The sequence below is a fragment of the Panthera uncia genome, chromosome D2 (assembly GCF_023721935.1).
Source record: "Panthera uncia isolate 11264 chromosome D2, Puncia_PCG_1.0, whole genome shotgun sequence".
Taxonomy (NCBI): Eukaryota; Metazoa; Chordata; class Mammalia; order Carnivora; family Felidae; genus Panthera; species Panthera uncia.
The window spans coordinates 37,970,919-37,983,188 of record NC_064818.1 but is presented as its reverse complement, the minus strand read 5'-3'; the positions used below and the strand labels follow the sequence as shown (position 1 = coordinate 37,983,188).

At 50.7% G+C, this 12,270-nt stretch overlaps 1 long non-coding RNA gene across 2 annotated transcripts in view; it reads left to right on the top strand.

The window, feature by feature from the left end:
• The window catches only part of LOC125932749 (uncharacterized), a 33,908-nt gene extending 22,293 nt beyond the window's left edge, over nucleotides 1-11,615 (top strand). The window contains exon 4 of one of the 2 annotated variants that reach the window (XR_007460737.1): nucleotides 10,267-11,615. This is a non-coding gene — a long non-coding RNA (uncharacterized LOC125932749). Of the gene's footprint in view, nucleotides 1-2,394; nucleotides 2,728-10,266 lie in introns of those variants that run through there. The other variant, XR_007460739.1, reaches the window with a different exon arrangement.
• The last annotated feature ends 655 nt before the right edge of the window (nucleotides 11,616-12,270 follow it).

Sequence of the window (12,270 nt, the reverse complement as noted above, 5' to 3'; positions counted from 1 at the left end):
AAGTGACACATAGAAAATTCTGACCTTCTTCCTCTGTGCTGCCTTGGAACAGAGAGACAGTGGGTGCCCGATGGATTCCTCATCGGGGCCAGTCAGGAGGTCAGAACCCGCCCGGCTCCGTAAGTGACAGAGAAAGTTTTGGACAGCTAGTCTAGGTGCTCTCGGCCTGTGCTTTATGTACAACAAAGTGTTTTGAGGGGCCGGGGGTGGCCTGTGTGTTTGTGGCAGTGGGTGGCTATACGAGGTGGGTCTGTGATGTGCGGTTATGAGTGTGTTTGTGTAGACCTGTGCGTGTGTGCGTGTGTGTGTGTGTGATGGGTCTGTGGCGTATTGTGCGTGTGTATACGGCGTGTGTATATGTGCTGTGGGTCTCCGCTGTGTGGCATTTGTCTATGTGAGTGTGCACAGGGGGTCCTTCGGAGTCTGGCGGTGCAGTACGCGTGGGTATGTGTGTGGTGGGCATGTTCTCATCGGGTGGATGGGTGTGTGCTGTGCCACATGTGTGAGTCTGTGCGGTCCAGTGTGTGGGAGCGCGTGTAGGAGGGGAGGGCAGGTCTGGGACAAACACCATGCCTCTCGAAGCACCCGTGTTGTGGCTGCCCCGCCCCCCCCTTGCCACGTGGCTCGGCGTGCCCAGCGAAGGCCTGTGTCAGTGTGTGTCCACTGGGGTTCTTTTGTTTTAAATAAGGCCCAAATGCTTGGCACGTGCGGGGGCTTCACGCTGGCCTCATCCCGACCGCGGGTCTCCCTCTGGGCCCACCTGAGCTCCAGGGGCTCTTACACCTGCAGGAGAGCCTCCTCCCTGCCCAGGACAGGGAGAAGCTGTTCCCCTAGCTTGACCCAGAATAGCCATGTCAACAACTCTATGTCCCTCCCACCCCTGCAAAAAGTCAGAACTAGCGCCAGATGCCGGCCATCTCCAACCTTAACCTTGCTTGTGGGGGCTCGGGTGGTGGGGGGGGTCCGGAGGCCTCTTCAGCTGTTTTCCTCCCTGGGAAGCCTGTCCAGACCTCCCTCATTCAGCCTGCAGTGCTTGCCCCCTCCGCCCCACCGCAATCCTGACCCCTTCACGGATGTCTCCTTTTTCTCTTTTGTCAGCGTAACACTTGCACCTTCTAATGCTGCTTCCTTTATAGCCAGTGTGCTCCCTCTTGGTCCCCCTCAGGGGAACATAAGCTCCCTGAGGGCAGGGATCCGTTTTATCTTTCATGTGCCTGGAGGAGCCTGCCCGGCATTCAGAAGGGGCTGGAAAAGTATGTGTGGAAGGAAGAGGGGAAGGCTGGTGGGCGGGGCTTAGCCTCAACATTCCACCTGGGCTTGGGCTGTGGTGAGGGTATGGGGGTAGCTCCCTTCCTCTTGCTGTCCCCCCACTCACCACCCAGGGACAGCAGGGGGCCAGAGGACAGCCTCCGGGGCCGAGGCTGGGAGGCCTGTCAACTCGGCAGCCACCTGGCCTGATGGAAGGCACAGCTGTGCGTGGGGGGAGGGGGGAGGGAAGAAGAGCGTGTTGGGTTTCTAGGGACGGAACTACTGCCTGGGATGCACTTAATTTAGCCTAAGTCCGGGGAGGTGGGCAGATTAAGGCACGTTGCGTGTAGTTCTTTCCCGGAGCTGGGGACCGCGGCCAGGAGCCAGGTTTGGTTTAAGTGTGTTACTGGCCAAAGGGGCCCGAAGCCAACCGCAGAGACGGGTGAGGTAAACACCCACTTGGGTCAGTCCTTCCTCCAGCAGCACAGGACAGCCTGACCTCGCCTTCCCCAGGGCCACGTTGAGCCAGAGGAGGCAGTATGCCTGTCTCCCCTCGGCGTCACAGCCTGCAACTCCCTTCCGTAGGTATGGTTGGTCTCATTGGGTTCCGCAACCACCTGCCAGGGAGATAAAGTTTCCATTTTAAGGATGGAGAGGGAAGCTGCTAGGGCAGAATAGGCTTGCAGGGGCCGTAGGGGGCAGCTGGAACAAGGGCCCCAGCTCCAGCCCTCGCTCTTCCGTCCCCTGCCCATTTGATGGAAGGAGACCGACCCACTCATCTCCTTCCCCACTGTAGAATGGGCCCACAGGGGAGGCAGAACATCCCCTCCAAGCCTGCACTCAGGCGCCACGCTGATGTCAAGAAGGCAGAGCGAGCCCAAACTGGGAATCACAAGATCTGGGTTTGATCCCTGGTGCGGCTGCAGATTGGGCAAGCCACTGCTGATCCCTGGGACTGTTTCCCCACCTAAACAGGCCAAGCCCTGTCCAGTTGATGGTGTTCAGGAGGGCTTTGGTGGGAGCTCAGGCACATTAGGCTTCATACATCACAGTATGTGATGGAGCTTCAGAGGCTCCCACGGGGGCTCGTTCTCACCCTTTTCCTCCTTCCCACTTTCCTTCTCTTCCCATCTCCTTGTCCCTCAGCCCCAGGGCCACTGGATCTGAATAAAGGCCAAAGCAAGTCAGACTCTCCAGGACGCACTGCCCAGCCGCTGCCCCGGCAAGCAGGTGATGTGCTCCTTCGCATTCATAGTCCCCATGAGAGGACTAACACTTTATGGGGAGTTGGGACTCCCTGGTTGGGACTCTGCTCACCCCAAGGGTTGATTGATGATGGAGGGGCTTTTGGCTTTTGCTGCTGTGCACTCTGACTTACTTCACTTAGCGTAATACCCTCTAGCTCCATCCACATTGATGCAAGTGGCAAGGGCTCATTATTTTTTACGGCTGAGTAATATTACAGTGTGTGTGTGTGTGTTTGTGCGCGCGCGTGTGTGTGTATATACACAACTTCTTTATCCATTCTTTTATGGATGGATAGTTGGGTTACTTCCATATCTTGGCTCTTGTAAATAATGTGATAAACATAGGGGTGCATGTATCTTTTTATATTAGTATTTTTATATTCAATGGGTAAATACCCAGTGGTGGATAATATAGTAATTCTATTTTTAATTTTTTTTAATTTTTAATTTTTGGAGGAACCTCCCTACTGTTTTCCATAGTGGCTATACCCCACCAGCAGTGGACAAGGGTTCCTTTTTCTCCACATGCTCACCGACACTTGGTTATTTCTTGTTGCTTTGATTCTGGCCCTTCTGACAGGTGTGAGGTGACATCTCATTGTGGTCAATTGATTTAAATTTCCCTGATGATGAGTGATGTTGAGTATCCTTTCATGTGTCTGCTGGTCATCTCTGTGTCTTCTTTGGAAAAATGTCTATGCAGGTCCTCTGCTCATTTTTTCTTAATGTGTATTTACTGTGAGGGGGGAAGGGGCAGAAAGAGAGGGAGAGAGAGAATTCCAAGCAGGCTCCATGCCGTCAGCACAGAGCCCAAGTTGGGGTTCGATCTCACATCATGACCTAAGCCAAAATCAAGAGTTGGGTGCTTAACCGAAGGTGCCCTCAAGCTGTTTGTGTTTTTGGTGTTGAGTTGTATGTAAAGACTTGATTTTCAGCCTGGTTCATGATAAGCACCCAACACGAGGTCACTGCTGGAATTACTATTATTATTAGAGCCCCTATCTCAAGATGTCAAAGCTGAGGCTCAGAGTTGAGGTGACCTTTCCAAAGTGACCCAGTTGGTATTGAAGGATAATTGGGGTCATGACTATTTCAAGCCAAAATGTAGACTTTGAAACACAGGAAGAGGGCAGAGGGCAGTTCTTTGAGGAAATGGGGGTGCCTAGTTGGTTATGGGGGGTCCTGCGGGCACCTGGACCTGAGGCTCTGCAGAAGGGCAGTCCTGGCTAGGACACAAGACACAGGACATGGGGACATCACAACAGAGGGACAGAGGGAGGATGGAGGTGTTGGGAAGGGGAAGGCCCCAGAGGCAACACAGGTGTTTTTCTCACCTGGAAAATGAAGTGATGACACCGTCGCTGGAAGCAGGTCTAGCAGCCGGCCCCGAATCAGAAGCAAGCACCAGTAGTGGGCACAGGCTTCTGGGAGCCTCAGGCAAGACCAGCAGTCTTAGAGTCAGTGCTGCCCCCCTGGACCGGGGTTTGGGGCCCTGCCCATCCCAGAAGCAGCCCCCAGGGGCCCCAGCATCTCAGCAGGATTACTCGTCCAACAGCCTTGTCTGTCCAATGGGGAAGCTGGGGCCCAGATGGACGATAAGTGACCTGCTCAGGGTCCCTCTGCAGAGCCACGTTGGAGCCCAGATCCCATTCTCTGTCCAACGCTCCCGCATTACCCCACACCAAAAACCTAGATGGGGAGAAGCAACAGGGAGCTCTGGGGACCCGGTTCTCTAAAGACCCCAGGTCTCCAGTCCCTCCTAAGACTTCTCCCCTGTCCTGGGATCCCACCATTAGAGACAAGTTCCCTGGGAGGAAAGGACAGCTCTTCATATTTGGACTTAGTTTGTAATTACAGGCAGAGATTGCATAGAGTCAAAATTACCCTTGAAAACAGCTTAGGAGACACCTGGTGGACCCCTCCACACAGTCCTTCAACAAACCCGTGACGGCAGGCGTTCCCCCGCCTTGGCTCAGAACCCGGTTTCTTTGGTGGACACCAACTTCGGTGGATGAGGTCACTCATGAAAAGTCCCCTTATGTTCATTTGGAATCACTCCCAGCACAAAAAGGGACAGTCCTATGCCAGGGACTGGGGACCTGGCTGAGAACGACAGATTCTGCCACCCCATCACACGCTCCATCCCAGCACACTGGGATGGTGGGGTCCCCCCCACTAGCTCAATCAGGATCTCCTCGGACTCAACCCTGAAAGGGCATACACACATCTGTGGCTGATGTGGGCTCAGTATCCGGATGGGGATAAATCACGCAGTTGCCCTGCATGCTCCCGGGCAGGTGACTGATCTGGTCCTTACCAGGCCCCATGGTTGGCTGGAGAAAGGGCATAGTGGGCTCAGAGGTCATCAGAACATCAAAACTGGGACCAAACCCTGGCTTTGTCATTTCCTATTTCCATGAATAAGTCAAGATTCTCACCCTGTCTTCTCCACTTCTGTATTTGTCAGAGAGAAAAAGTGAGATGACGGAGGATAAAATAAAGCAAGCTTTTCATGTAACAAGCATCCAGAAAATGGTAGTGAGCACACACACGAGCACGTGCACCCACATGCACACCCCTCTGCTGGGGGTGGTGATGATGGGGTGATGATGGGGAAGAGAGGTCAAAAGGCCAGCACCTCAGGAGGCAGTTGGAAGAGGCAAGCAGAGACTTGGGGGGAGGAGGAAGCTGGGGAGGCTTAGAGGTGGGGTTGCTGTTGAACTAAGAGGCCCCAATTCCAAGCCTAGTTCCGCTCCACCACACTGGCTAGAGTTTATCTTGAAAAGCCCACCCAGCCAGGGAGCAGAGGGGCAGACAAAAATCCGAGCATCAAAGCTGGGCCCGAGGTTTTCCGCCAAACGAAGAGCAGCAGGAAATGTGTCCCCAAGTTGAAAGGCCCCCAAAACTTCGTGGGTCTGAGCTCCTTAAGGCTTCAGAGAACTGGGTCGAGTGGCTGGGAGACGTCTGGATTCTGTCCAGACCCCTGGCTAGCGCTGCTCCGCTGTCCATTTGACTCATGTCGGGGGAAGAGAGAAGAGAAAACAGAGGCAGGGAGGGGAAGCCACGCAGCTGTTCCTGAGCTGGGGGCCTCGGAAATTTGAGCCGAGCCACAGGCAGCCGGCAGGCAGGAGAGGGCCTCTTGGAAGCCTACTTCTGAGGCTCTGGCCCAGCCTTGCCAGCAGCCTCGGGATTAGCTCAGCAGCCTTCTCTGAGCTCTGAACATCTGCAACCTAGAGTCCACTTCCTTCTTTCCCAGCCCCATGGGGCAGCCCCCTGGAATGGGGACTGGGGGGGGGGGGCAGACAGCTGCGACCTGGAAAAGGGAGGGTGGGGGGCCCCTGGCTGGCCTAAGACTTGGTTTAGGGCACAGCAGTGGAATAGGAATCACCTGGGGCCTCATTCCAGAAATGCTTTCCCCTTTCCCCATCTTGGGAGCCTGAAGAAGGAGGTGAGGGGGAAAGGAAGGGAAATAGTATCTGCACAGACCCACTGGACACCAGGGGGATTCTGGGTACTTTACTTGATACTTAAAACTATGTCAAGGTCGGTCTTGTTATTTCTGTCCTTCGTTTGAGAAAAGGGCTCAGAGAGGTTAAGTAACTTGCCCACAGTAACCCAGTTAAGTTAGTAGCAAAGTCCAGATTCAAAGCCAGGTCAGTCTAATTCTAAATCCTGAGCCTTCTCTTTATCCAGGGCCCAAAGAATTAGGACCAGGCAGGTGGGAACAGAATCGGTGGCTGGGACTACCTCATCTACCTGATGAAGGCCCAGTGGAACCATTGGCTGCATCACTAGGGGAGGGCACTGAGGACGAGGGAGGAGGCAACAGGCTTTGCCAATTGCTCCTGGACTATTGTGCCCGGTTCTCACATCGCGATGTGTCCAGAGGAAAAGAGCAGGTAGGTAAGAAGTCAGCTAACCAAGTCATGGGAGGCTCAGCCGAAAAAACTGGGGCTACATAACTTAGCGAAGACTTGGGGGAGGCTGGGTTGTTGCTGGCCCCGAGCAGATTGACTTGCTCTGTGGGACCCAGTCAGCCAGGATAGGCGAGGCATTGCTGCTGTAACGAACAATCCCCAAATCTCAGGCTTACCCAGCTAAGACTTATTTCTTGCACCCAGCACAGATCAGGGCAGTTTTGAGAGGGGGGCTCTGCTCGTCCTAGTCACTTGGGGGGGGGTCCAAGCCAAGTGGGTTTTCCTCCAGACAGACATGAGCCCCCCAAACCCTGCAGCATAGGAATGTGGTGAACTTTACACTGCCTTTTAAAGTGTCTGTTCACATTTCCTTGGTTAGAGGAAGTCATGTGGGAATACCTAATTTCAGGAGGCCAGGAAGTACAATCCTACCCAGTGCCCAAGAGTAGGCAGAAATGTTTGACGGGCAGCACCAACAACTATCTCAGGCCCCAAAGGGGTGACTGAGTGTGGGTGGATGTACTCAGAAGTCAACCTTAAGTTCATTTAAGCATGATCTTCCTGGGAAAATAGTGAGTACCCGCCAATAGATGTGTGCAAACCAAGGCAGGATAGGTGCCCTGCAGGAAGGCGGGGGAAGAGACTCCCCTGTCACTGGGGTGATGGGAGGTGGCCTGTGTGGCAGTAAAGAGCAGTAGTGGTTGAGACCTCGGGCTCTGAAGCCAGAGGTTCCTGATTTCAAATCTCGTTCTTGTCTTACTGTGTCACTTTGTGCAGATCACCTAACATCTCTGGACTCCAGTCCACTCCTCTGTTACATGGGGGCATAATAACTCCATAGATTGTTGTGAAGGTTAAATGAGATAATATATGTAAAGCCTGTAGCACACCACACCTGGCACATGGGAAGCTCTAATCAAGTCAGCTGCTTTTACTGTTAAGTTCATTTTCCCCCTGAGATCCTATGACCCACTGCTCAAGGAATCTTTGGCAGTGTACTTTCTGGGCCTGTCACGTCCCTAAGACATTAGTCAGTGGCCAGGGCAGGGTTGGGAGGGTTCTGTGTGCTGGCTGAGCAGGCTGATCTTTCTCCACTACTGTCATGTGGTCTATGGAGGTAGGGTGCTTTCTGGAGCCTTCTCTAACCCACCCCTCCTCCTGCCTTGGAGCCTGACTGCAAAGCATTTACTCTTTTCAGTTCAGCCCCCAATCTGCCCTGATAACCACTGAGCTAATGTATGTCTCCATGAGTTTGCCTTTTCCACAATGTCATATAAATGAGCCTGACAGTAGGTAGCCTTTCTGCTGTCTCTTTAAAAACAATTTTTTTTCATGTTTATTTATTTTGAGAGAGAGAGAGAGAGAGAGAGAGAGAGACTGTGTGCACATGAGCGGAGGAGGGGCAGAGAGAGAGGGAGAGAGAATCCCAAGCAGGTTCTGTGCTGTCAGAGCAAGCCCCCTGTGGGGCTGAAACCCACAAATTGGGAGGTCATGACCTGAGCCGAAACCAAGAGTTTGAGGCTTCACTGACTGAGTCACCCAGGCGCCCCTCTGCTGTCTCTTAATTAATCTACTTTATTGAAGTTGAGTCCTAATGGATGGGAGATTTCTGACTCCCCTTCCCCTTCTCCCTGGCCAGCTATGTCGCTGGTATTTGTCCCTCGGTTGCTGTCTTTGTACCTCTAACTGCAGTCCATAGACCTTCAGCTGTCGACAGTATCCCTAAGGCTCCCCGCTTCATGAGACAAAGCGATCAGTGTTTGCATAAGCTTGAAAACGACTGTTGTAGAGACATCAGGAAGAGGTGTAGCCAAGGGAGATCGTGCGTTTCAGAAATGAGCACTGCAGGAGCGTAGAAAGGAGGAGTAAGTCAGGAGAGGCTTCCTGGAAGAAGCAAGGTTTGAGGGGAGCCTTGTCCGCTTACTTTTCCGGGGGCTGCTGCGGGTGCTCTCTGGGTCTGTGAGCCCTGACCTGCAGTACCTGATCACAGACACCAGGGGGGAGACGAGTGGCTTTGCTGGGACCTCCTCTGCTCTACGGAAGGTAGGCAGCTCAGCTCTCCCCACCCCCATCCCTTAAAGCAGGGGGAGGTGGAGTGACCGCAGGCTCTCAGCTCTCAGCCCTTTACCCCGACAGAGGCTTGAATCCGTGACTGCCGTCTGAGCTGTAGTTTCCAGGCCCTCTGAGCATTGATACTGTCTCATCTGTACTCCCAGTTCTGAAAGTGTGGTCACTGGAACCCTCACGTGGGCATCAGCTTGTTAGACGTAGATTCCTGGGCCCTGCTCCCCAGCTCTCATCAGGAGATGGGGCCCGGGAATCTGCATGTTTAGTATTCAGCCCACCTTCCTCATACACAGGAAAGACTGAGCACCTCAGTCAGGCTTGTCGTGATCTTAGCCCGTCAAACCTCTTCATGTTTTCTTCCTCGTTTCCGCAGCAGTTTCTAAATAAAGGGTCCCTGACTGGGGGAACATGGAATATTTGAAACCTGGAGATTCACAGGTCATACCACCATGTTAAAAGCTCTGTGGTAAAGAAGACTGCGTGACTTTGTTAAACGTAGCATTCCCCAAATTAACCTACCCTCAGGCCAGACCTGACTCTTGCCTCCGTAGTCCCTGGGGACATCATGCATTTTGCCACTTCTATACCTCCCCTTAACTCTCACGTGGACACACAGGCTTCAACTGACTCCTCCTTCCCCAGGAAGGCCTCCCAGATCTCTAACACTGCCCACCCCCACCCCCACCCCCAGGGCTGGGGCGTCTCAGAGCTCTGGCAAATAACTCCACTTTATATCTTCTCTTTTGTCACTTCCTGGATGCTCTGCTGTGCCTATCTTAGTGTAACAAAACTTATCCCCTCCCTTCATTCTTGGGGAGAAGTACAGGCACAGGACCTCCTGGAGGACATCTCCGAGAGAGGAAAAGACCAGGCTCATTCCAGTCCTGCACAAGACAAGCCCATTCTGTAGCCAAAGCCCCAGCATGCTGGCCCCCGGTCCCTTCCCAGTTCACCATCTCAACAATCAAGGTTGCCCTGGCTCACTCGCACATACCCTGGGCTGGCCTCCAGAGCAGCGAAGGTAACCGCTAGGAGAGGACCTAAGGGCATTGCCCCGGAAGTCTGAGACCGCCAGGATTCCCATTCTCCACCCATTTATTTAGCCCGGTCGCTCCTGGCTTTTGGATTTCAAGGGCCTACAAGCAAACCCACCCCCACATTCCCAATCTAGAAGACTATATGAGGTTCCTAACTGTTAATATTTCCAAGAAACCCATTAAAATATTATCTGACCTGCACTTCAGTTTTCTCAAAAATGTTCCTGGAGCCTTTACATGGGAATCACTCATCATTTAAAAAAAAAAACATTTTTTAATGCTTATTTATTTTTGAGAGAGACAGAGCACAAGCAGGGAAGTGGCGGGGGGGGGGGGGGGGGGGGACACAGAATCTGAAACAGGTGTCAGCACAGCCCGATGCAGGGCTCGAACCCACGAGCTGTGAGGTCATGACCTGATGCTTAAGTCGGATGATTAACTGAGCCATCCAGGTGCCCCGGGAATCACTCATCATTTAATAAAATGATCAAATACAAATTTTAAAGGGGCAACTGGGTGGCTCAGTCCATTAAGTGTTTGACTTTGGCTCAGTCACATGTTTACTGTAAATGTTGAAATGGGCCTTGAGCCTGTGGGCAATTGGAGACACCGCCCTTTGGGCCGCATGGTTAGATGCTGAAGGTTGGGAACCTGCATGGTGGGTGGAAGGAAGGGAGGAATTGTAGTAAAATGCTTTCCTAGAGATAAGCCCAAAGAAGGTCATGATACAGCGATCCTATTTCTGAACAGCTGACCCAGGAAGCAACAGGCTACCTGACAGTCGGAGACCGTGGAAAGAAGAGCGCGTGGAAAGAAGAGTGGCAAGAAATTACGGAGAGATCCTTTTAAACTGGACAGAGGAAAGATGTTCTCGGAATCAGAGATGCCCAAATATAGAAAGTGAGCTTCTCATTACTGCACACAGATGTTGAATCATCATTAGCCTGGGAGGTGATGGAGAGGATTACTACATTTGAGTAAAAATAAGGAAATTAAGTAGAAATAATGAAAGTCATTTTACGTTTATAGTACTTGACATTCATTAAGTTGTTTTGAAGGGGCCCCCGGGTGGCTCAGTCAAAAAAGCGTGCAATGCTTGATCTTGGGGGTGTGAGTTTGAGCTCCATGTTGGGTGTGGAGCCTACTAAAAAAAATAATAAAATTTAAAAAATAAAATTAAAACATAATAAGTTTATTGGGGCGCCTGGCTGGCTCAGAAGAGCGTGAGAATCCTGATTTCCGAGTCATGAGTTTGAGCCGCATGTTGGGTGTAGAGATTGCTTACAGTTAAAGAGAAAAATCAAGTTTAAAAAAAAAAAAAGTTGTTTTGGTACAACTGAATTAAAAAAATTTTTTTAAATGTTTTATTTATTTTTGAGAGCGAGAGCGAGAGCGAGAGAGAGAGCGAGCATGAGTGGGGGAAGGGCAGAGAAAGAGGGAGACACACAGAATCTGAAACAGACTCCAGGCTCTGAGCTGTCAGCACAGAGCCCGATGCGGGGCTCAAACTTGGAAACGACGAGATCATGATATGAGCCAAAGTCAGACGCTCAACCAACTGAGCCACCCAGGTGCCCCGGTACAACTGAACTTTTAAATAGTTTTGGGAGGTAGATAAAAATCATTCTGATTTCAGGTTCAAGATAGCACATTGAGGACACACAGCACTGACCGAAACAGATAAAAATGCCTGCCTGGTGGAGCTTACAATCTAGAAATTCCATAGATTTTATATCATCCTTGTGATACTAGAACTTAGGGATAGGACAAAATAAGACAATGCAAGGAAGGGGGCACCTGGGTGGCTCAGTGGGTTAAGTATCTGACTCTTGATTTCAACTCGGGTCATGATCTTGTGGTTTGTGGGATTGCGCCTCACGTCTGGCTCTGCGCGGACAGTGTGGCACCTGCCTTGGATTCTTTCTCTCCCTCTCTCCATCTCTGCTCCTCCCCCACTCACGCTCTCTCCCTCTCTCTCTCAAAATAAATACATAAACACTAAAAAAAAAAAAAAAAAAAAAAAAAGGCAATGCAAGGAAGAAAGGCAATTATCGACTCCAGGGAAAAAAGGCAAGAAAAACAATAGAGGCAATGTAATTATAGCATACTTTTGATTCCATAATAAATGATATTAATATAGTCATAACAATATAAATGCTATTTTTGATGTTTTAAAACAACTTGTAGACGATGCATAGAAACTTAGTGATGATTAAAGACAGATACCAGTGTTAATCATCTTGACAATATAAAAAAATACATGTAGAGTCCATGGAAGACTGGAGTTGTGGGGGACAACGAAATAAAAACTAGAGGAGTTAATAGTCAAATTCTCAGAGTTGTTGAGCTACTGAATAAAGTTGAGAAAACAAGAAATAGAAGTATAGGTACAATGTTTCAATGTTCAAATGTAACCACTAGAAGACAGAATTAGATGATGATGATAGATAAATAGATGAGAGATGGATAGGTAGATAGATAGATAGATAGATAGATAGAACAGAGAAGAAGGACAAAGGAGGGAGTTTCTGTGAACCAAATTCTTTTTTATCACACCATGAAGTCAAGAGACTACCTAAAGTTGGCAAATCAAGAAACAGATCCATAAACATTTGATTTAGATTTTTAGAGGCTAACCACCTAAATAAACAAAAACATAAATGATTAAAAGAGTTTGCCTTGGGGAGGTAAGTCAGAGGGAGGGAGGACTGGACCAAGAAACTTGTTTTTTATCACACACATGTATGTAACATA